The sequence below is a fragment of the Podarcis vaucheri genome (genome assembly GCF_965113315.1).
Source record: "Podarcis vaucheri genome assembly, chromosome: 9".
In the NCBI taxonomy this organism is placed as follows: domain Eukaryota; kingdom Metazoa; phylum Chordata; class Lepidosauria; order Squamata; family Lacertidae; genus Podarcis; species Podarcis vaucheri.
This window is the reverse complement of record NC_138767.1, coordinates 19599404-19625698: the sequence shown is the minus strand read 5'-3', so window position 1 is coordinate 19625698 and position 26295 is coordinate 19599404.

The following is a 26295-nucleotide window of genomic DNA, read 5'->3' as shown; positions in this document are numbered from 1 at the left end:
AATCCATGGTGGAAGGAATTCCACCAGGGCTTTGTCACAGGGAAAGATATCCAAATTAAAAGGAATCATGTGAAAGCACATCTCTGCTCAGTTGCATGCCCAGTTCATTTCAGTAGAACATGTGCTGGAGGAGTTCATGGTGGATTATCCACACTCTCTGCATCATGAATTCCAAATAGTTTCGATATGGTAGATGGTTTTAATTTGGTCTCAGGATTGGAACCAGCCAACAGGTGGAATCCAATTAAAGATACAGTTCTGTGGACAGGTCCCCTCTAGTAAAACCTTTTAACAACCATTGGTCTGTATCTTTACAGCATTAAGCAAAACATTCTATTTTATCTCAAGAGCTGTTATCCAGAGACTGATATATATAGAGTTTACCTCATGGGTAATTTTTTTTAAAAAAAGGGAAGTGAGGGACGTGAACATATCCAGGCACTTATGTTGCTACTGTCACCAATGGGAAGCCCCACTTGCACAGGTGGAGTTATATTTCCAGATTGCGGCAATTAATTATGAAATTTGATATGCAATGAAAATCTCTCTCATGTCCATTTTTGATTTTGAGGCCTGAGATTTAACACACAAATAACTTGTTGTTTATTCTATGACAATAAATACTGGAGATCCCTGACCATTGATCTAATAATCTGCAGGCACCACTAATTGTGGACCCTGGGAAATTAACACACCAGCTTTGTGCATGTTGGAAAAACAAACCAATTGTCAGCTACTTGATCTTGTTTTATTCATTATGTGGTAACAAAAAAGATATTGTTCACCGGGAAACCATGGAAAGATACGTTGGGATGAAGATACATAGGTTGATTGTGGGTTGACTGGTGTTTTCCTTCTGTGGGTTCTGTGTTGTGTTGTGTGTGTGTGTGTGTGTGTGTGTGTACGTACACCCACCCACTTGATACAATCTTCCCTGGCTTTGTTTACTATCTAACCCAGTGGTTCCTAAACTTTTTTGAGCCACAGCCCTGCTAGGTCATTGAACTCATCCCCAATGCCCCTACTCTATAGAAAGCATTATTCAGAATAGTGGTTTGCATGACCCATACACAATAAAATTCAGAACAGTAACATTTAATTGCACATTTAATTAAAATTCAATTAAAACTATTTAGTTTGATTAATTCAACAAAACTGATGAACTTAATCTAGTGATAACAGCTTTTCAAAGTCTGGTAATCATTTACACCTCTTGTGCCCCCTGCCATTCCCTTGCCCCTTAGGCAATCCTACCACCCCACAGGGGGCAATACCACCCACTTTGGGAATCACCGATTTAACCTGATCAATAACATGTGCACATTCTTTTGCATTAATTCGGTTGGCCTTACAAAGGTATTTCTGTTATATGGATTTGGGAATCATCATTATGGGCCAACACAACTATGTTTACTTTCTGAATGAGTAGGAAAATACTGAATTTAGCTGTGCAACAGCATGAGCCTTAACATGGAGGAAGAGGGTCTTACACTACCTCAAAAGGAACTTTGAGGGATCACTCCCTTGAACTAATGCTGCCAATTTGGTTTAATCTAGCACACTGCCTAAAATATAATTCTACTGCTGTTGATAGAAAGACTACTTAGTTTCTCTTTGTTTTGTACCTACCAAGGAACCTGTGTGTTTTGCCTAATGATTGAGACAAAATTCAGCAACAGCTGACTGTTGTAATTCCAGAGGCAGAGAATCAGCCATTGTTATGTTTCTTCTTCCCAAAAGGCCATGGTGCAACCTGATACGTGCATAGCAACTAAAACAATGTCTGCTACTTCCTCTAACCTTTCTTCCTTAAGATTCTTACCAGATGTGGACTCTGGGTGTTAGACAAGGGTTTTATCCACCTCTCCCTGCATTTGTTTTGTTTACCATTTAGCTTGATCATAAGTTCCTGAGAACTCAAAATCTTGCACACGTGTGAGATTCCAGTTGGCCTAATAAAGGTATTACTCCAACGTGCATTGTGGAAGTCTACTGTATAAAAAAATTCCCAGTGGGCAAGAAAATTATGTAGACCCTTGTATTGTGCAAACGTGCGCACTCCACATATTATTATGTATAGAAAAATACAGAATAATACTAAAAATATCATTAACCAAATGTATATAGCCACCAAGATTCTAACCAAACACACTTAATATATATATAAACATGGGAATTGCATGCAGTAAAGGCGGAACTGAACATAAGCACAGTTGACTACAGATACAAAATTTCTGTATTTACATTCATTTTAAATATTGTATTTTTAAAAAATATATGTAATATAGATTTTGAAATGTTATAACCTTTTTGGGGGGGGGGCTGGACGTTTGGGTGCAACTCAGCTCGCTGAAAGGGGTTTGCATGGGGTTAAAGGGGGTTAAAAAAGATAGTTCAGGTGACCTCAAGATCCCCAGACTACCCTTGGACCTCTCACCTCCATGCTGACCTCTCTGTCCATTAAAGTTTAGACTGGTATGTCTTAGGCTGCATCCTCTCTACATCTTCTGTTTCCTCACACTTCTCTCTCTCTCATCTCAAGATGAGAGATCATCATTGAACACCCCTACTGAAAGTGTTAACTCTCACACAATTCACAATCCTCTGGTGAAGACAGTAGGGCTGTGCCTGTTACCCAAGCCCCACCAGCAACTCTCTGCATTGGGAAGGAAGGTCTGAAGCAGTGAGCCTGATCTACCTGTCAACATGCATGAAAATATTCAGAGGGAAAGAGCCAAGGATTCAGGCAAATCTGGGCAAAGTCCTAGAGCCATTTTTAAAAAATAATTCTGAGGGTTATCCTTGTAGTTTATGTTTAGCTTAATCATTGAGTGACGTGGCTCCAGAGGAGCCCTTCTTTCATCAGTGAGTAATCAGAATAAGCCCCAACACATTCGGGATTAGATATAGGGCTTCTAAGACAAGGCACATTTCATCCTAGCAGATTTGGGACCCGGTTCTTTCCAGGTTAGATATTAACCATTGGAAGGAGCTTCAACCGTGTATTATGACAGCCTTTTAAATCCTGCAAATCCCCACCTGACAGTAGAACAGGAGGATGAAGAATCTCTGGCCTTAGATTAAGAGAACAGAATGTTCATTTTCTGCTGAGTAACTCTTAAGAAAAATAAACAAAAGCCCTTGCTTATTTTTTTAGGACTGTACAGCTGTCTCTCCCAACAAAGACAGGGCATAGACCTTTCATGTAATTTTAAAATGATGATTTATAAACATACTGACAGCCATTTTCAAGGCCAGCCCAATTATGTACTCATCGTAGTATAGACTGAAGAGAACCTTTTTAAAAAATGAAATGAAATAAAAAATAAAATAGGAATGCTTATCTAATTAAATAAATTAGATAAACGGCGTTTCTGTGCATTGCTCTGGTTCGCCAGAAGCGGCTTAGTCATGCTGGCCACATGACCCGGAAGCTGTACACCGGCTCCCTCGGCCAATAAAGCAAGATGAGTGCCGCAACCCCAGAGTCGGTCACGACTGGACCTAATGGTCAGGGGTCCCTTTACCATTACCTTTAATGTGCTTTTGTATGTTATTTATCACAAACAAATGCATTGTTATGCATGCTTTACCCCTCGTACATGCATTTTTGTAAACATTAGCTTGCTAAACAGCATTCCAAAATTCAGAGAGGTGAAAATCTTGAAGGATGACAGTTTCTGTTCATGTATTGTTTTGGAAAGTGCAAATTTGTTCCCTATACTAGCCACTTCCTCTGAGTTTTTAAATTCAGATTATTCTATTCATCCATCCCTTCAGAGTATGCACACTGCATCGCTTTAATACAGAAACACAGAATCATAGAGTTGAAAGGGACCCTGAGGGTCAGGAAGTCCTGCAATACAGGAATATGCAGCTGTCCTATACATGGACTGAACCTGCAACCTTGGCATCATCAACATCACACTCTAACTAACTGCATTATTCAAACATGTGCTGCTATTTATATTCAATTCCCTTTCTGTGCTTGGCTGTGCTGCCTCCTCTTCTCCCAACGGTATACCAATACCAGTCTCTGCCTCAACAAATCCCAGCTTATTCCTTCTACATATCAACCAAAATGGCAGCCCAGGCTGTAAAGCTGGGAATGATATAAATGATAAACTGGCTGCTGGGGATTCCTTTAAGCACTAGTAGCAAAGGCACCCAACCTATTTGATCAATGGATAAGCCAACACTGCAGGGGAGAATAGTGTAATTCCTTGGACTATTCAAGATGTTCAAAGGAAAATGAGCCTGTCCTTGAGCTTATAATGAGCTGCACAGGTCAGGGACAAGCTCATAGCAATAGCTACAAGCCACAGCTATTCATTCATCAAGACTTAAATTCAGTCCTAATAAACTAACCTCTTGGCCCCGTCACTTGCAGCTGCAAGAGGCAAGGTGATGCATGCCACCATTCACCAAGAATTGTCTACAAAAGGATTCCTTGTTCCCTCTCAGCAGCAACCAAACTCATCCAAACCTCTTCATGCTACTCAAACCACACACAGCAGCAGCAGCCTCACACAGCAGCCTTGAGGCTTGAAATATTATTATTATTATTATTATTATTATTATTATTATTATTATTATTATTATTATTATTTATTAGTTGTTTTGTTGTTGTTGTTGTTGTTGTTGTTGGATTGTATTCAACTAAATTTTATTCCAAGTAGGCCCATTGAAATCAGTGGGAATGTGTACATTTAGCCCATTGATGTCAATGGGTCTGTTCTGAGTAAAACTTCATTGGCTACTACCTTTATTTATTTATTTATTTATATATTCATTCATTTATTTAGTTATATGCTGCTTTTTTCAGCCTGAAGGCCTTCAAACAATAAACAAAAAATAATAAATAATACACTAACACACACACTAAAGTCCAGTAAGCTGTCATGATTCAAGAAACAGTCATGATTCAAGATACCATGATTCAAGAAATCACAAGAAATAGAAGAATCACCCCTGCCCATCTTAGCTATACAGGTGTTCAAGGTGAACAACTAACCCATGTAATTAACTGCCACAAACCCCTAGCTTTTAGACAAACAAGAATAAAATTAGAAATACTTAAAATATTAACAGTTGCCACTAGGGGTTGGTTAGATCTGTCAGTTTCACTTCTCTCTTTCTATTCTCAATGTTTCTGCAGCAGTAAGCAATTTTTTTTAAAATCCTCATGAAAACTCATCATTTTATTGCAAAGTTCTAATATACACATTTTGGTGCACATTTTGTCTAATGTACATTCTTTTACAAAACAATTTACCCTAATACAATGCATCTTTGCATATTATTTTAACTGCATTTTTCTGCACGCTTTACCCCAATATATGAATTTATTGTACAAATTACATGGCTGGAGAACTGCATTACAACATTCAGAGCACTGTGACTTTTTAAGGATGGCTGTGTTTCAATCTGTGTATTGTTTCAGAAAGTGTGAATTTGGTAGGCTCACCTTTAAATGAGAACCTCCACCCTCCGAGTTACCACAAAAAGGAAGAGTCCAACATCCTTCCCCAAGTCTTCTAGGTTGATACAATCCCCAAATCTTGGGATGGAAAGGATGTATCCAGTTGGAATATAGCTAGATTTCAGGAGAGCAATGTGACTTATCTGGAAAAGTCAGCAACAGTAGTTAATATTGGCAGGAGAGTGCAATTAAGGGAGAACCTAAGTACTGTAGCAAAATATAATTCACTGGGTGGACAAAAAAGGTGCTCCCCTTTGTCAATCCCATCTCCTTCTGCCTGTGAACAATGTTTATTTTCTATTGTTTCTCCTCTTCTTTCCCACTGCCTCAGTCCAAATGTCTTTGGGGTCAATTAGGTCCCCCAATAACCCTTCTCAATGCCTTTATCTGATAAACTGCTCCTGATCCTAGAGGAATGTGGGCATTGGGGTAAAAAAAGAGACAAGCCTAATGCAATGAATTACAGCCTGCTGGGTTTTTTTGTTTGTATTGTGAAGTTTCTTGCATTGACAGGAAGTTGGACTAGAATACATTTGAAGTTGTACCCAAGTGTGTGATTCTATGATAGTATTGCTGTATATGAAAGGTCTAAATCAGGACACACTTTAATAACAGAGTTTTTTTTTAAACAAACAAAAAACCTTCCTTGGCTTCAAGTCTAAAAGTATCTAAACCCAACAAAATAACCAGAAATGTCACAATTCAAATAGACAGGTGTGCTTAAAAATGCAATCCTAAGCATGTCTACTCAGATCGTTGAACTGAGTTAAAGTGTGGCTTACTCTTAAGAAAGTGTCTGCAGGTTTGCAGCCTAAACCTATTTATTTAAAAAGAACACCACCACCACGTGCACACACCTAAATCTGTTGGATTATACTCAAAGAGACTATTTGGTATCACTGAGCTTTGGTAACTGGGAAATCTAAACTTGGAACTAACTCTTTCCATCAATAATATGCCATGCTAAAAGACTTTCCTATTCTTTTATAATCATGTACTGGCTGGTAGATATAAGGCAGATGGGGAAAGAATGGCATTTCATACATGTTGGCACAGATGAGAAAAGATGGCAGAGAGCACAAATTGTATGTCAGTTCTTCTGACTGACCACCTCAAGGACTGTCAAGGCCAATCTCTGCATAAACATTTGACCTTCTCGTTTTGCTTGCTTGGGGGCAGAACTATTACACTTCCTCATCTTTTTCTCTGTTGCAAATAATAGATCTGTTTCACAGTGATGCACCAGCAGCTAAAGGTTAAAATCAGGACATGTATTACAGTTTAAACTGAGAATGCCTGTAAATAGCTATGACCAGGTTGAACACAGGAGAATCCTTATGAATAGTGAAGTGCAGGGACCCATCCTGAGCAAGGACCTCATCTAGATTATTTACCGTTCCCCGAAAAAAGTAGTCCTAAAGAGCCCCACCAGAAATTGGGGCTATAATGCCTTTATAGGATATAAACAGAATGGGAACTCTTTGTGGAGGTATTGATTTCATCCAGAACCAGAACCACTAATTACCACCACCCATCTCACCAGCAAAACACTTAAAACAAGCTGTTTCCTTGTTTACTGTTTCCTTCCCTTTTTGCCAAAGTCTGGATGCTAAAAACTGCCATGCTTTTGGTGAAAAGAAAAATCAGAAGAGAGTCAAGTAGTAACTGATTTTTTTTCCTGCTCCCCTTTACAACATGGTGCCCGTTTTGCTTTGAAGGCCAAAAAATATTTTTGACAGCTCTTTTTGACAAGGGAAAGTGCTGATATTTCACTTCACCCCTCCTCCTCTGCTGCATAAATCCTCTTGGTATTCTAACAAGAATATGGGTGTGTGAATTCAGTGACAATTCTCCAATGTACAAACCGCCTTGCCAGAATTATTAATTCTTTACAGAGTCCTGTAATTATTTCATTCATAAACCCATTGCTGTTTGGCACAAAAGGCATGTTTTTACTTGGCTTACTGTTCAAAGACCATTTATCAGGAAGAAAAAGATGACACTTGGGGAGCTTCCAGAAAACCTATTTATTGAGCATCCATCCTGATCTGTTTGCAGGGAGATTAGATAGCATCGGCTATTTTATTATTTTATTAAATTTTTATACCACCCTTCTCCGAGGATCACAGGGTGGCTTACAATATAAACCATTTATGTTGAAATGTTTCCTGGAAGGTTAAATGATGTTGCATCCAAGGAAGTATTCCTACACTTTCCAGTGCATTTTTTCATAATTATCCTTAACATAAAAATGCTAAAAAGAAAAGAAAGGAGGAAGCAGTGGTGACACACCAATGAGATGTTTAATACAGCCTGTTTTGCATTCTGAAATATTTCTGAAAGTTAGAAAAGGAAATGTATCCAAATTTTATAAATGTCTGATCTGGAGTATCCCAGCCATAAACTATAAAGTGGTGTCTGGAATCCTGTTTGAATATATCATCAGGATGTTGTTAGCCACGGCTCAATACTCAACTCATGTAAACCTTTGATTGTAACTTCTCACATTCTTTTCGAATGAGGTGATATGCAATTGAGATTCCTGCCTGATGTTTTTAAAGACCAGTTGTTATGCTCCAAACAGGGGTTTTTCCTTGACCATTTAACTCCAGACATATTAATGTAATTAAATGGTTTCTGAAACCTGGAAAAATCATTACGCCTTTCATGATGGAAAAGCAATTGTCTTCAGGAGTGGTTGTTTTTTTTAAAAAAAGACATATGTCTTCAGGACCCTTTCCAAAGTTCTGATCTCTGATGGTGGTAGAATCAGTCTGTTCAGGAAACATGCATGCAGGTTTCTTTGGAAGAAACAGTTAAAAACCCAAGACAATGACAGGTGCCTGCAACCATTCACTTAAATGGAACCAAGCACACAGAGTCATTTTCTGAAATGGGAAGCCAAACCTGCTGGAATAGATAGATATAGGTAGATAGATAGGAGGGAAACCGAGAAAACTGGGGGGGGGGGGGAGAGCACAAAATTTTGTTTGTTTACAGAAGGTATCAAGTTTTTCTCTTTCATGTCTAGAGCCAGCCAAATACATTTTGCTATCTGAGGCAAAGAACAATACATATTTATTTTTATATATTTATTTTTACCCCACCTTCCCCCCCAAAAGGCTTTGCAAACCATCTTCAGAGGCAGCCCTACATATAATACATTGAGGTAATCTAACCTGGAGGTTATCAGAGCATAAGCAACAGAGCTTAGACTATCCCTGTCCGGATAGGGGTGCAACTGAGCCACCAGCCAAAGCTAATGGAAGACATTCTGCACGGCTGAGGATACCTGAGCCTCAAGTAACAGCTATGAATCCAGAAGTACCATCAGCCTGCTCTTTCAGAGGGAGTGTAACCCCATCAAAAGCAGGCCATCGCCCATCAGTCCAGTTTAGGGAACTACCAACAAACAGTGTCTCAAGTCTTATCTGGATTGAGCTTCAGTTTGTAGGCCCTCATCCAGTCTGCAACCATCCACTACCGCACCTGCAGATGTAAAGGAGCATGTTGCTGACAACATACTCCAAAACTCCAGATGATACCACTCAGATAATGACTATAACACTACCCACTTGTCCTGTTCTGTCTCTAAAAGCCTCTTCCGCAAAATGGACCACAAAAGACCTGTGTTTGTTTATTGCTTATTGTTGATTCTTTAACGTAAAGTTCCAGTAGTACGAAATCAATAATACAGTCCTTTTTTCAAGGTTGCAGAATGGCCTCATGAAACTGTGTAACATCAGGAAGAACTTTATGGTAGTTAGAGCTGCTCAACAGTGGAACAGACTCCCTTGTAAGGCTGCAGGGGGTTGGAGCAGAGGACCCCAGGGTCCCTTCCAACTCTACAATTCTATGAGACTATGATTCTATAACAAATCAAACGCCTCTTTATTTAATCTCCCTTTGGCTCCCTTTGCTGTTTTTGCCATCTGTGCAAGTTTGAGAAAATAGGAATCTTAGTTAATCAATTAGCATCCTAAGATTTTACAGCTTCTCCCACATGTAACAGGAGGGTTAAGTTATGGCTGTATCAAGTATGTTGCTTCTCAACAAGCAGATTAACAATGAGTATCTTAGAGCACGCATGACTCATTTATGACCTTTCCTGACAAATTCCATGGCATTTTCCATATAGAACCACCCTGGATCAGAAAATGCTCTTACTTGAAATAACATCGTGTACCAGTATATTGCTGGCAAAAATATAATGCCCCTAAGTCCAGATTTTAAAGTCTGAAAACCTTGGAACTTCCTTCTGTTTCCACATCCCTTGCTATTGTTGCTATCTCAAGTTGCAAATGAAGCAAGCATTGAGAAACTCTGGCTTCGGGCCCAAAGAGCCAGCAGGGCCACGTGTAATACAATACAGTATTAGCATGGGAGAAGTAATAACAGAAATAATCATAATCAATGTTAGCATTTATGTAGCACTTCCATACTGTTCAATGTTATTCATATGCATCTTAAGAGAAGAGACCACAGCTCATGCTTTGTATGCAGACCTCAGATTTGATCACTGGCATTTTCAGTTGTTCCTTTTTTAAAAAAGGAAAAAAGGAGCAAGTTATAGGAAAGACTTACCTGGACCTCTGGAAAACCACTGCTATTCAGTAATTTGTGAAGAAAAATTTGAGCAGGCAGGTGTTCTTTCTGGCACAACACTTTTCTTCCTCTGTATCAGGGTGGAGGGTAAGCCAAACACAAACCATAGAAGCTACAGAAGGATTTCATACCCAACCCCTGGAAGCTGCATCTCAGCTCAAACCTCCGAATGAGACACAGCTGTGAGTGAGAGGAGTGAGCAGGTGGAGCAGCCCCTCAGTCTGAACACTGCTTGGGGAGAGTCAGATTAAGAGAAAGAAAGACGGGAAAGAATGAGGCTAGGAATGAGAAAGAAACAGAAGGCAGGAGTGGCGGATGGTTCCAGAGGCAAGCTTGGGAACAAACAAACCCAGCAAGCAGCAAATGAGGCTGGAAAGGCAGGTGGCTTGGTGAGCAGCAACCTAGATGAGAAAAAGTAGCCACATGGATAAAGCTCTGATCCTTTTGGAGCTCTTCACAATCCATTTTTGTTTTGATCACCCTGAACAATTCCGCAAACTTGGCCACCTCACCGTTCATTTATAACTGTGGGTTGTTAATAAACAAGTTAGAAAACACAGGTTCCAAAATGGATCCCTGGGATATTCCATTTTCCACATCCCTCCCTGGAAAAACTGTCAATTTATCCTTACTTTTAGCTTCCTATTTCTTAACCAGTTTCTGATCCAGAAGAGGACCCTGTCTCTTATCCCATGACTGCCCTGAAGTCTTTGGTGATGTGTTTTGTCAAAAACTTTTTCAAAGTCTAAATACACAAGATCAACTGGATCTTCCCTATCTATATGGTTGTTTACACTTTTAAAAACCTCTAACAGGTTAGTGAGACAGGACTTGCCCTTGCAGAAGACATGCTGACTCTCCTTCAGTAAAGCTGCTTATTCTCTGTGTTCGGTTATTTTGTCTTTAAAAATACTTTCCACCAGTTTCCTCATAATGGATATTTTCTTTTGTTATTCTAAACCTTGGCTAACAAATTTCATATATTTAAAAAACTTGACAGAAAAATGTAACAGGAATTCTACTTATTTATTTAGCATAATTTATTCTAAGCTTAGGAATTGTCTTAAATCAGAAAAAGACCTCTAGAGAGCACATAGCCTCAAGTTTACAGCACGATTCACATTTTCTTAATTATTTCAGGCAGAATCATTGCTCTGAAATTTAAAAGGCTTCTTAGTTTTTGGAGGTCTACCTACATTAAATCCCTGTTACGAACGTGTTAATTTGGTTTCTATTGCATTAAAAAAAACCATCTCAGGATAGAGAATATCACTTCTCTTTCATTTCTTATACAGCCTCTGTGCTGGACATCCCATGGTCTCATGCTGCACACTTCTTTCAAAGCCTGGGAATTCCTGGTGCCTGCTTTTCTGTTTCCACAGCTTTGCTATGGACACCTGTTCCAAATGCAATTGGAAAAGCTTCTCTGCATCCGAGACCTTCATTTTCTAGCCAACACGAAACCCTTTTATAGGCTTAAAGCACAATACTGTGTTTCATTTTGCTAGGGTCTGAAACTTTTATGAAAGAGCTTTGTGCTACAAAACCGTTTTTGCTTGATAATCAAGCTTTTGCAATTTGTTCCAGTTTGCACAACTCTTGGACAGCAATTCCAGAATTCTCTGCTCAGGCTTCAATATTATAAAATAACATGCTCATGTGCAGTCCAAATATTCACTTGTTGAAGACACTTCCTGCTATATCTCTGCATGATTGGGAATTTGTCCTTTACTTGGTCAGGCTATCTTTCCCAGGATTAGATAACTGCCAGCAGCTGTCCAGGATCTCAGCCAGAGGTCTTCTCCATCACCTATTGTCAGATCCATCAACCTTGAGGGCAAGGTTCTCCTTTCGGTTCCAAACATTGTGGATCTTAAAGATCAAGTGACATATCAAAGAAACCAAAAAAATAATCAGTTTCTTCCTTCTTTGTAGTGTCCTTCTAACTTTTCACCATCAGCAATATTGTTTATTTTTCAGTAACTTAAATGCTTCCTTCTGTGCGTATTTTCATTATGAAACAGATTGGAAAGTAGAACAAAAAACCTTTACAAAATTACCCCAAAAGTAATTGCAGCCACTTTTCAATGTTTAATATCCTGTCCATTTAAATTTTTTACAAGATGTAAATGGCAATGAAATCACACTATTTGCTAACTGATTGCCAATTTTTTTTGTTTCATCCCACAGCACTTATTAAGTCAGTACATTTTTTGAAGTCGAGGGAGGCAATGCTAAGAAATCATTATCAAATATTTTGCTTTACATAAAAATATGATTAATTACAAAGGGGTGCAAGGCAACCTGAAAATATTTACCATCTTATTTTTATATATATAAAAAGCTAAATTACTTGCTTATATATTTAGTTTTGAAATAATAATAATAATAATAATAATAATAATAATAATAATAATAATAATAATAATAATAGCAGCAGCAGCAGCAGCTAGGAAAGCATATATTTAGGGATTCGGCTGTATGCCCAAGTCATAAACTCCTGAAAACAAGAGCTTATAATGGAAGTTTTGACATAGCTTCCACTACGGGGTGGAAGGTTGCGGAACTATGACAGTGCCAAGGCTATAAAATCCAACACCACCAACTTACAACTTCGTACCAAAAATAACCAAAAAGGAAACAAATAGGAACACATTAAGAAATTAGACACATACTCTGTTAAAACTTTTAAAGGCTAATAAAATGCCATAGACCCGTTAAAGAGTATTCTGTGAATATAAGAATCGGTGCCAAATAGTATCAAGGATTTCAGAAGGAAAAATAAATTTTAACAAATGCGAGGGCTTCCAGCCTAAGTGACAATTGACCGCCTATTCTCAGGACAATTTCAGACAGCAACAGGAAGAGGGTCCCCTCCCCCTTGCTAACTTTTGACCTGCTTTGGCATGTGCCAAGCCTGTTATATGAACCCTTGTGTTATGTAGCACATTCAACTGTCAGCACACTTGCAGTGCTCCATGTTACATTACAGTCAAGGCTTGCAGTGCTCCACAAGTTCCATTTATATCCAGCTTTTCTTCCCAATAGCTTGAGGGCTGTGCATGGACTGTGGGCATGTTTGGCTCCTCCCTCCTTTGACTGTCACCAGGCAGGAGCCATTGCATCAGGCTGTGGCAGAGGAGTGTAGAACAGGGCCCCTCTATCAGTGCAGTGAGAGATGAGAAACTTTTGGCTCCTCTCTGTCAACTTTCCCACCCAGTGCCAGATTTATGTATAAGCTAAACAAGCTATAGCTTAGGGCCCCATTCTCTTGGGGCCCCTAAAAAAATTAAGGGGAAAAAACTGGATGTACATTTCCAAAATATAAGATAAAAAACAAATAAAATAAAACTTACATACAGCAACAGTTTTGTGTTGTGTAGGCTCCTATGACGTACGTAATGGGCCCCGCCTGCTAGCCTGCTCCCTAAAATATCACTGGTTTTCTCATTTCTATATATAGGGTGCCTACATTCTGCATGTGCAAATGGCTTTAGATACCTATTAGGTCCATAAATTACCGTACAGCATATATTCAACACAAAAAACAGCAACAATTTGTTGTTGACAAAGGACAGTTGGACATATAAAGAGCCCCATTACCTTCAGTAGCTTAGGGCTTCATCAAACCTAAATCCAGCCCTGTTCCCACCCCAGCTGGTTCTTAGAAGAGGACCTGAGTGCTTATTTCCTCCTCCCTCCTCCCTCCCACTCCTTTTTGTGTCATGTAAGCCAAAGGGGCAAGGAATGTATTGTTTGTATGCAAGCCCCTATGGGAGGCCCTTAGTGAGGTTAATTCATCAATTAACTTGTAAAGCCCAACCAGTTTAATTTCTTTGGTACATCTGCATTAGTGCCATCAGAGCCAGCCTTTGCACTGAATTCAGCCTGTAGTGGTGAAAACTCCCAAAACAAAATTCGGGTTTTAGGAAGCCCTCAGTAAAGTGCCATCTGATGGGCCACTTATTACTTTGGTGGGTCCTTATGCTAGGTTGTCCAGCAGCATCAATAGCTTGTGCTTTAGGGGTGCCATGCTCATTTCCCACAATGCCCACCAAGCAACATCACTCCAGGGCAGTGGTAGGAAGGCTTCGGGTTTGTCAGATCTATTTTGTTTTTACTAGAACTCCAAGAGGTACCAGCCAGGCACAAAAGGCCTATAGAATGAAAGAACAGCGTGCCTCTGAGCACATTCTAAGCTGACAAGGACTGCGAATGAAAACAGATTTTCACACAAAAGACCACTCCTGCTTAGCTTTCTTCATTTCAGCTACGCAATTAAAGTGGGGAAATTCATTTTTTGTCACCGGTATTAAATAGGAAAGCCCCGGGGATCTACTAGAACAGGCTTCCTCAACCTCGGCCCTCCAGATGTTTTTTGCCTACAACTCCCATTATCTCCAGCGAGCAGGACCAGTGGTCAGGGATGAGGGGAACTGTAGTCTCAAAACATCTGGAGGGCTGAGTTTGAGGAAGCCTGGACTAGAATCTTAGAATCAGAATTGTAGAATTGGAAGGGACCCTGAGGATCATGTTGTCCAACCTCCTGCAATGCAGGAATATGCAGCTGTGCCATTTGGGGATCAAACTTGCAACCATGGCATTACCAGCACCACACTCTAAACAACTGAGCATCAATGCCCCAGAGCAACATAAGAACACAGGTGAGCCTGGTGGAGATTCATCTACTCCAGCATCCTGTACTCACTGTGGCCAACCAGATGCATGTGGGAAGCCAACAAACAGGTCATGAATGCAACAGCTTTCTGCTCTCCTGCAATTTCAAACAACTGGTATTCAGAAGCATACTTCCTCCAACAGCCTGCTTGAGAGATCTCTGGATGATCACTCAGTAGCTCTGATCCACCCTTGCTCTAGGGCACTGTAGGAAATTCAGATGGTGTCTCCCTAGGCCCACCTCTCTGGCCCAGGGGGCCCAGGGCAGTGTTGCCATGCTGCTGTCAGGCCTTAGAATGCAAGTGGTCTGAAGCAACTGCAGAGCAGCACAGACTGAACTTCTCCTGCTGCAGCCACCACAGACAGAAAAGGGCAGTCTGTTTGCCCCTAAGTAGGATGTGCGGGTGGCGCTGTGGGTTAAACCACAGAGCCTAAGACTTGCTGATCAGAAGGTCGGTGGTTCGAATCCCCACGGCAGGGTGAGTTCCAGTTGCTCGGTCCCTGCTCCTGTCAACCTAGCAACCTGGCACGTCAAGTGCAAGTAGATAAATATGTACCGCTGCAGCTGGAAGGTAAACGGTGTTTCTGTGTGCTGCTCTGGTTCGCCAGAAGTGGCTCAGTCATGCTGGCCCGGAAGCTGTACGCTGGCTCTCTTGGCCAATAAAGCGAGATGAGCGCCACAACCAGAGTCGGTCATGACTGGACCTAATGGTCAGGGGTCCCTTTACCTTTACTTTAAGATGAGATTCATGCATTCCTATGGCCATGTGCCTGTTGCTCAGAGACTGCTTCTAACTGACTAGAGCTCCATCTTGCTGCCTTTAACAGGGCAGGAGAACCTAGGCCTTTCCAGATGTTGTTGGACTGCAGTGCTCATCATCCCTGATTGTTGGCCCTGCTGTTGGAATCCAATGCTGTTGGAATCCAATGACATGTGGAGAGCCGCAGGTTACCCACCAATTTTTAATGGGTACAAATGACAGCCAAGTAGGTTGCTTGGATCCTGTGGTTAGTTCCCGTCTCAGAACTTTGAAACCAAGAATGCACCAGGCTTGTAATTAACTCACTTCACCATTTCTGAAATGAGAGTTTTGCTGTTGCCCTTCCCTCCATCTCTTGGTATGTATGTACACACACACACCCCGATAGAATCCAGTTTATATGCATAAAATGTATCTGTTGTGCAGAGAAATATTTGTGGGCATCTCACTAGTGCTTGTCTACTGCAGGTCAATGATAGCTCTGTTTGTAAGAGTCTTTCACTTGTGGCATGCAAATACCATATTTTGAATATCACTAACAAGCGTCTCCTGGGACAACGAACAAGTGTCAAGTGTGCATGACAGTCTTCATGGCTGCACACAACCTATACCTTTAAGCTCTTTTCAACTTTGGTTCCTGAGCAATTTTTTTTTTATTTAAAAAAATTGTTTGCATAAAGTGCTGCTCCAGTAGACTAAACAAATGGAATGGCATGGAGACTTAGGTTATAGGTAGAAGTGCCAAAGTATACAGTATTGAAGCTCTAGTAAAGAAGGAAGGCTAAGCCAATATTTTGGAGAAATAATGTTGCCTATTTTCTGCTGTAGCATTAATACGTTTTTAACGGGATTAAAACAGCCCCATTGGCATCCCTAGTATTGCCAAGCACTGTTCAAGGGGCTGCTGCTTGGGACCAGGATATCTCAAATCATCAATTCAGACCACCCCATATTTTCAGATCTTCTGCTAAGGCCTATTCTCAAGCCCCTCCCCACCTACTGACTTGGTGGGGAACCTGTGACCCTCAGCTACCATGACCAGTAGTGGCAGGTGGTGGGAGTTAGTTCATTTGGAGAACCACAGGACCCACTTCTTGAGCAGCCTCACATGCAGCTATTTGGACAGTACACCAAGGACTCCGAGTCTCCAGCTTGGCTTGCCATCTCCTGTGAGCCTGGAGGTCATGAGAAGAAAATGTCCCAGACCTCAAGTAAACCACACAGGACAACTTGTTTATCAAGCATCCATTCCAATTAGTTTGCAGTGTGGATAGACGATGTTGGAATCAAAGCAAGAGGGTTATCCTATGCATTTCCCCATCACTTTACTTACTGCAAAAAGCTCAGACTTTGGGAGAAGTGGATTTGTTGAGCAAGACCTTCCCCTCAACTATAATTGCATGACCTGAATTTGCTGGTACGTGATTGAATCCAGAAGCAGTCTGGGAGTGCCCACAGATCCCTAGTTAGGCAGAGAGCGTGTTCAACTTTGTCACCCCCCATTATTGAGTTTCAAAGAGATTACGAGGAGCCATTATGGACATTCTTTAAATGTTCACTCACACAGCCTAGCACCCTGTGAAGAGATTAAAGCAAGTGCTGGGTTCTTGCCATGTAGTTAAAGTTACCAGCAAATTTCCAAATATGTCTGCACTCATTTTATACATATTACTCCCAAGATAGCCAGGAGCCAGCCAGCATTCACAAAGGCGGTATAGTCTTTATTACACCCATTCTTTAACGTGATAATTTTTTGCAAGTCTTTCTTTCTTACTTACTGAGCATTTGTATATCGTGGGTGACCAAAGATCTCTTGTAAAACGACAGGAGAGCTAACAGTATAATTTTCACAATGGATATTTAACATTTATAGCCAGATGTCCTACGTGAAAGTGACCTGGCAGCTGTGATTACTTTCTCTCGCTAAGTAAATGACTGACATTATCTGTAACCAGATCTGTCTTTTGATTGATAAAGTTCCAGAAATAGCAGCTAGCTGCTCAACTATAAGCCCAATACGATTCAAAAGATAACCCTGGAAAATAAGTTTACTAGTCTAAATGCTACAGTGGAGAAATAGGAACTCCTAATACTAGAGAAAACTAGCAGTTTCAAGCTTGTACCCCAATCAGTGGCTCCAGAGCATAAGCCATCATCCTGACTGATCCAAGCACCTCTTCCACATCCTCAGGCCTTACCAATTGAAACTCATCCAACACAATAGGACTGGACACCCCTTGAGAGTCCTCTCCTGTAACAGTGGAGTCAAGAGGCCAGTGAATGCAACAATTTTATCCTCAAAATGTTTTGCAAACCAGTCACAACAAGTTACCGTTGGTTCTGCCAACCTTATGTTTGAATGTATATAGGAAGGTATACAAGGACAAACTAACTTTAAAAACAGGTAAGCATAACATTAGGGACGCGGGTGGCGCTGTGGTCTAAATCACAGAGCCTAGGGCTTGCCGATCGGAAGGTCGGTGGTTCAAATCTCCGTGACGGGGTGAGCTCCCGTTGCTCGGTCCCAACTCTTGAAAGCATGTCAAAGGGCAAGTAGATAAATAGGTACCGCTCCGGAGGGGAAGGTAAACGGTGTTTCCGTGCGCTGCTCTGGTTTCACCAGAAGCAGCTTAGTCATGCTGGCCACATGACCTGGAAAAACTGTCTGCGGACAAATGTCAGCTTCCTTTGCCAGTAAAGCGAGATGTGTGCCGCAACCCCAGAGTTGTTCGTGACTGGACTTAACTGTCAGGGGTCCTTTACCTTTAAGCATAATATTTATAAAAATAAAGATGATAGTTAGATAGAACGAACCAGCATTTTAAAACACATCTGCATAATAACATTACATGTCTGGTTGATCTTGCCAAAACAAAAAGTTTTCAGCAGATGCTAATGAAGGTGCCTTAATATTAAAAGGTGGGGGGTTCTAGTGGGTAGCCGCTGCCACTCAAAAGGTTCGGTTCCTTACAGGTATGGAATGAATATTATGTGGCACTTGTAAAAGTGCAAATTCCACAGATTGAAGCATTTGAGTGGGCTCATGTGGGACTCAGGGTGATCCCTCCAAGTAAAGTGGTCCCAGACTGTTGCATGCTTTTATATACTAACAGAGCAACTTGAATCTGGCCTGTTAAGAAACCTTACAGAACAAATATAGGAGCTTATTTTTCATTGTGATGCAAAAGAAAACTGAAAAAGAGTTCTTCATAAGAATGTTGTGATCTTCATGGTAAAGAATGAATTCCCAAGTCAGACATCCTTCCAAAGCAATATGCCACATTATTTGTCCACCGAGTTTGAGATTTATTTGCTCTGAAGGAGTTTTGGAAGAAAATGGCTAGGAAAGACAGTGATGAGATGAGAAGCTTAAGGATTAATGGGTTTATCCCCCATGATGTAATCTTACTCCAATGGCTATTGCCCATCCTCCCCCTTGTAATTACACCACACATTCCAAGAGACACCCCCCACCAAAAAAAGCCTAATGCACTTCTCTTAAGTTGTATGTAAATGTGCATTTCTCTGAGGTTTAATTCAGCTGCTGCCAAAACATATGTGCCCACAGGAAGACTTTAAGAACTCCACGGGGGATAGAGATATAGAGAAACTGCAGTAGAACATGTTGGCTGCTGTCCATATTACAACACCACACTGAGAACTATTCCAGATGGAGAGGAATTCCAAAGGAGTTCAGACCCTCTGTCGAATGACAAGGCAGTGTATCAAACCAGAGATTAGGGCTGGAGAGATCCCGGAGCAGTTATTCCCCAGGGAATGACATAAAGTAGTCTACCAAAAGCATGCCGTGGAGTATCACCAGATGCAAGCACATAATCTGCATACCACAAACACACACTGGGGTTTGTTTAACACAGTGAGCCATGGCAACTACCCTTTAGGATCTTTCCATCATCCAGAGCAGCTGCACCAAACTCCATCCTGAAGAGCTTGGAAGAAGCTTGCTCTTGTGCTTATATTTTATAAACACCATGCAAATAAAGAAAGGGGGTACAAATAAAGAAAAAGTGGGGGAAGTACGGTAGGTTTAGAGCTTAACACAGTATATAAGACAAGGAAAGGTTTCAGCTGAACTATACGCAGGGTTCCCACAGGCAGTCAAACTGGCATGCTCACATGCATTAAAAAATGACAACAGTTTGCACAAAATGCATGTGCTAATTTATGTATAGATGCAAATCTAGACATTATTACTATAGTTTAAATGAAAACATACATCTTCATTTATTTGTTTGTTTGTTATCCTGCCTCCCCCCCCCCCATGAGTCCAGGGCAGCAAACAGATACACATTTTGAACATAGTAACATTTAAAAGCAAAAGCATTCTAAAATAGATCAAAACATTCTTAAGAGCGGTCACAGTTAAAAATCTTCCATCCATTGAGTGCAGTTGCCAGGAACAGTATTCATCAGCCACCAAAGCTGGGTAAACAGGAAAGTTTCCATATTCTCCCCAAAATTTTATAATGATGGGAGTCAGGTGCACTGCACTATGGAGGACATTACAGGACTGGGGAACCACCAGTGAAAAGGCACCATCACAGGTCAACACCAACCAGGCAGACAGAGTGATCACAGTGGGGAAAGCTGTGACCACAATAACTATTATATTAACTACACCCAGTGCTTTTTTCCTGGCAGAACACGCCAGAGTGCAGTACTGCCACGAGAGTCCAGGGCTGCCACTTGGTTGCTGCCGAGGAGAAGCCAGGATAGTACTGGGTGGTGGGACATGGCACAGGAAGCAGATTGTGGCACGCAACATCCCTGCAGAGCAGAGGTGGTGGCAGCAGCAAGTGAGCTCAAGGTTTCTCCTCCTCACAGCTGCCATAAAATGAAGGGTCAGATGGAGTCTGGGTGAGCTGGTGGTTTCTGCGCTGCCGCTGCCCCAGACCAGAGCAGCAGAGTGCAGGATGGACTGGGACGGGGGGGGGGGGAGTGCCCTCCTCCTCCTCCTCCCACAGCCTGCAAGCAATGCACACGTTGACACAGCAGCTCACCCTCCTTTTCCTTGCATGGCAGCTTGGGGATGGACGCAGGAGAGAGAGAGAGAGAAGCAATTGACTGTGTGAGAGAAGAGTATGTTTCCGAGTACAATTCAAAGTGTTGGTAGTGACCTTTAAAGCCCTAAATGGCCTCGGCCCAGTATACCTGAAGGAGCATCTCCACCTCCATCATTCTGCCCGGACGCTGAAGTCCAGCACCGAGGGCCTTCTGGCGGTTCCCTCACTGCGAGAAGTGAGGTTACAGGGAACCTTCTCGGTAGTGGCGCCCACCCTGTGGAACGCCCTCCCACCAGATGTCAAAGAGATAAACAACTACCTGACATTTAGAAGACATCTGAAGGCAGCCCTGTTCAGGGAAGTTTTTAATGTGTGACATTTTGATGTATTTTTAATCTTTGTTGGAAGCTGCCCGGAGTGGCTGGGGAAACTCAGCCAGATGGGTGGGGTACAAATAATGAATTATTATTATTATTATTATTATTAGGCAACTGAGTGCATGCATGTGTGCAGTGGATCAAAGTTGCATCCAGGAGCCACCGACTGACCACCCAATGGCTTAGCCAGTTGCCCCCAAAGTGAGCGAGCAAGAGCAGGGAAGGGGCGGAGTCTGGCCTCGGGAGCCCTGCCAGCAGGAAAGGTGCCTCCCACACCCAAGCAGGTAAGTGCTGGTGGTGATGGCAACCCACAGGGGAGGCCTCTTCACCTGGGTAGCAGTGCCCCAGTAGATGAGTGGGTGGGCAAGGGAACTTCAAGCAGGTAAACTGCCCACCTTTGCCATACGCTGCCCCCCCATGCCTGCTGGTGAGTACCAGTCCTTTTTCTCTTGGAAAAAAAGCACTCATTACACCCCACGGTATTAATGGACAGCAGCAGGTTTTTGCTCTGGTTATACCATTTTATGTGTGTTTTAAAAAGATTTGGCATGAACCACACAGTTGCCGAAACATTTCCCACACAAAACACAGATGTGAAGGAGAAAACACACACATACAAACAAACAAACAATGCTTTCATTAACACACTCCTTAATATAAACATGGCAGGTATTTGCTTTTTTTAAAAAATGTTCTTCCATTTTAAAATCCAAACATGGTTCACAAAACATAGCTATTGGGGGGAGGGAGGGAGACGAGTTATAATCACAAATGGCTGCTCACAGGGAAGGAAAAACTACCACCACCAAGGAAGTATAAATATGCATAGATGCTTTTTGTCTGCAGAACAGGGGGCACCTATTTTCTTTTAATGAGCCTCGGATATCAATGAATCCATTCAGAACCAATCATTTCAACATTTTGGAAACTTTGGCTGGGTAGCACTACTTCCCCCTCCCCCCCATTTTAAAATTTAAATAGCACAGAGGAGCCAGTGACTTTGGGAGGGTCTCCATGATTATAGCCAAGTCTTCCTCAGAGGAATTTTGACACCCTGTTAATTAGTCAATTTCGAGTAGGAGCTGTGCTCTTTCAGTGACTCCTATTCTGCCATCAGTAAAGTGTGATTTCCTAATAAATTTCCATCAAGCAAACTATTTCTAGTAACTCCCCCTAATTAACACCAGGTTGCTAATAATAAATTAGGCTCTATGTGTTTCTGATATAACCAAGATCTTGTCTGAGCACAAGATATTAACGTCCCCAGAAAAGTAAAACTCCAGCCTAAATTAAGCCTGTGCTGGTTAAAAGGATTTATGTGCAGTCCTGTAAGAAAGGCTTTGAAGATCTTTAACACAGTACATTTCAACCAGAAACCTTTTTGACTGAAAGATTTGTTCTAGGTTGAGCAGTGAAAGGGGATTTATTGTGAAAACACACTGTTGAGTTTTAAGACTATAAATATTACACTAGATTACAGTTTCTTAATGAATGAATGACAGATCTCTTATTTTTGTTTCTTGGTGCATTTTAATGTTAAATTATATTGTTGGTTGACAGAAACCAACCCTCTGCTGTTAAAATGTCAAACCCAGCCTTGATGCCTTTAAGAGTTTGGCTTCTGGAGTTTAATATACTGTTTTGCAAATAGACTTGCATTTGTCTTTAATTGTAGCCTAAACAAATGCAGTAGGGGCAAGATTCCTGTAAAGCTGGCTGTAGCTTTTTATAGTCATATGCAGTGCTCCCCCTTTCCTTGTACAAACAAGGTAGAAAACAGCAGCACATTCACCTAGTCAAAAGATACCCAGCTCATAAGAATCTTATGAGGCTACTGTTATCACGAAGTAATTGACCATGTTACTATAGATGGTTAAGTATCCTAAGGTGAAATCAGAGAATGCTTTGTGCCAAGGCTAAATACAGTATCAGATAAACCCAGTCAGAGGAGATAGAATTGCAGTTCCTATTTACTCTCTCCAGTTTAGAGAGGACATCAGACATCTTTGCACACAACTGTCAAATATGCTGTTTTGCACCCAGGATTTGGGAAATTAAACAATAAATTATTGCAAACAAAGATTAAAGGGATACGGGGCATCCGATTTAGATTTAAGCATGCTGTGGTCTTGTGAAAACACAGGTTGCATTCGCACAACCAAATCCTGGCTTAATTAAGATGGGAAATGCATGAGCTCCATGCACTTGAAGGCAGGGTATTTATTCTCACTTTGCTCCTCCTTTTGCAGGAGTTAGAAAACAAGCCAGGAAACTGCAATTAAACCATAGCTTCCCATTACATGCAGACTAGGAAACTTCCAAGCAAACCATGATATGAAGACATGGTTTAAAGTTGGCTTATGTATGCTGGCCTTAATGAAAGATATCATGTACTCCATTGATCTAATCATTCATTGATTTCAGTAGGTCTACTCCAGATATAAAGGAGTTGGATGTCATGCATGTCCTGGTTTATTAAGCCAGGTTTTGACAGTGTAAGCAAAATCACAGAGATGAGCATTTTTATAAATAAATTGGGGGGGGGAGAGATAAACTGTAATTCCATGCCTTTATTTATTATGTTGCTGACTTTGCTTTTTGTAACAACTGGATCCAAAGACAACTGGATTTAGAAAACATGTTTAAAGGGAGAAAAACAGAGAGAAGCAACAAAGCAAAGCATAACATAACATGCATATCACCAGAATCCATTGACTGGAGCAGAACAAAGCTGAACACAATGATCTAGGAAATCCAAGAGCTGTTTCTGTCTGTCTTGCTTCTGAATGTCATTGCTCCCCCACTTCTGAGAAATACTGCAGAAGACCAAAGTGCAAGTAGTCCCAGATTTTGCTTTAGCTCTCTTACTACTGGAACTTTAAATATTCTGTTTGCAGATAACTGTGTACTGGCTTATTACAATATGCAAAAACATCTTAGCGCAGCTAAGATTTTACTTTACTTAATGCCTGATGCTCATAAACAGCTTGGGTTTCAGCTCTGCCTTCTGAAACAAGCTATTTTCTAAGTGAAGTGCTCCTAAACTTGCATACAAATGTCCTTCTCTCTGTTATTTTACGTTGTTGTTGTTGTTAGCTACTGGTACATTTGGAGACTACCACTTGGTGGAACTGCTTGATAAATTCTTGGCATTGTCCACTAAGCCACTTTGAATATTATTTTTCAACTTGTAAGTTTCCCAGCCAATTGCCAGGTTGTGAACTTTGCCACATCATATATGTGTAGAGAATGAAGAAAACGACACATCTAAAAGAGTTTAGAAGTAAAGGTTAAAAGAATCATATATGTATTTATAGAAGAATTTCATCACCAAAAAAGTAGCCTGTGAGAGATACTGAATTAAAGTGCACTTCAAAAACCTTGGTCACTGCTATTAAAAGTATGGTAGGAAATATAACTTTAATTCCCATGGACTTTACTTGTCTCTTGAGTATATTTATATTTTTGGGTGGTCGTAAGTGCTTGGCAGAGCTTACTAGATCCCAGGTTAATAATGAGCCATGCTTTAAGGACTGTATCCAACTTAAGTTCTAGAACAGACCTACTGGAATAAGTTGGAAGGGACCCCGCAATGCAAGAACCTAAGTTAGTCATGTCTTTTTATTTCAGTGGGCCTGAGCTCAGTACAACTAATGTTGGCTATAACCCTTTGTTTCTATTTGTTTATAACAGAAACCAGTTTAACACAAACAACTATTAACCAGGTGGGGTATGCAGCCACTTGGTCCAGCCAGCTAAACTGTCCTGCCATGTAGCAAAGACAGAACAATCAATAATGTGCACATGAACCAAAACAAGGGGTTCAATTTCCTCATCCTATGTGAGAATCTGCAACATGCGTGCTTCCAGGGCATGCGACACTGAGCAGGATTTGCCATGGCACAACAACATAGCCTAACATGTAGCTGAGAGAATCATGAGTCACCATTTTTGACTGGGGGAGTGGAAGCCAGGTGTCCAAGTATAAACTGGCATGTGGCCACTTACAAGTCAACGTTGGCCAAATTGCTTAAAAACCACATTCATTCTATGCTTCTGAAGTTTAAAAGCTAGAATACATAAACTTTATATACCACTTCACTGGAGTGAATAAAGCTGGAAATGGAATATTTCATGCCCCACAGTCCAGTCTGTGAAGTCACACAATGTGACACAGCATTTCATAATTCAAAGCAACATTTCTTTGTTTTGTAGTCATTCTTCAGAAGTGACTGAAAACCAAGGCAAGCACAGCTAAACTGGCTCCTATGATCAGCTGGAAAGGATTGATTTACTTTTACTTTAATTAAAAAAACCACACACCCCAGTTTGGTAGCATGGCCCATTAATCTTCTATGTAGATTCCACAGAAGCCAACTTATTCTTTCAACGGAACACATAAAATCTATGTGCATAATCACACACTTACTAGTCTTGTTTTGATGACTTAACAGTTACCCAGAGGTTGCACACTAACTGTTTGCCCTTATTGGAATTCCTCAGCTCCTCTTATAGTAGGATATGCTTTAAAAACAGGTATGGGGAACTTGTAATCTTCCCGAAATTGTTGGACTCAAACACCTATCAGCTCCAGCCAGCTATCCCAAATGTGAGAATGATGGGAACTGAAGTCTAAAAACATCTGGATGGCACTACTTTTGCATTACAATAGAAATTATTTCCCTTCTTTCCACTTTCAAAGTGATAAATACTTTGCTTTGCATTTCATTACAAAATCATCTTCCTAACTCTGGAGAAACCAGAGGGATTGACATGTGTAGAAAGAACATCAACTAATTCATGTATCTATTTACAAACCATGGCAAGCAAGCAAGCACCTGTGTTAAAATGGTAAATCTATATAATTCACGATGCCCTAACACCACAGCAAAAAATATTATGTTAATTTTTATTTGATTTACTATGCTCTAGTGCAGTGAGAGTATTGCATCTAAGAAAGCTGACATTGTTTCATCCCTCACCCTTCCCTTTTCTGTTACACCAAAGAAGTGCGCACAATAAATAAATATGTGCACACAATAAAGTAAAATTATATACAAGAAAGTATAAGATGTGATCTTACGTAACCCAAATCAGACTTACCCCACCCCAATATTCATCAGTCATTTTCTAGAAATATTTATGACATTAAATTGCATGTTCTTCCTCTGCACTTATACAAGTTATACTCTGCATGGCCATATTAATTGGTTAATAACATGTTAACTCTTTTCCCCACATCTTTTAAGGGAGAAAATGAATGCAAAAAGGCAAATATTTATACAATGTGGGAGCTAAAAGAATTGGCTTAACACTGCTTAGTTTCAAATTTCCTAATTACCTGTGCCAAACAGTTTCATGTTGTTGGT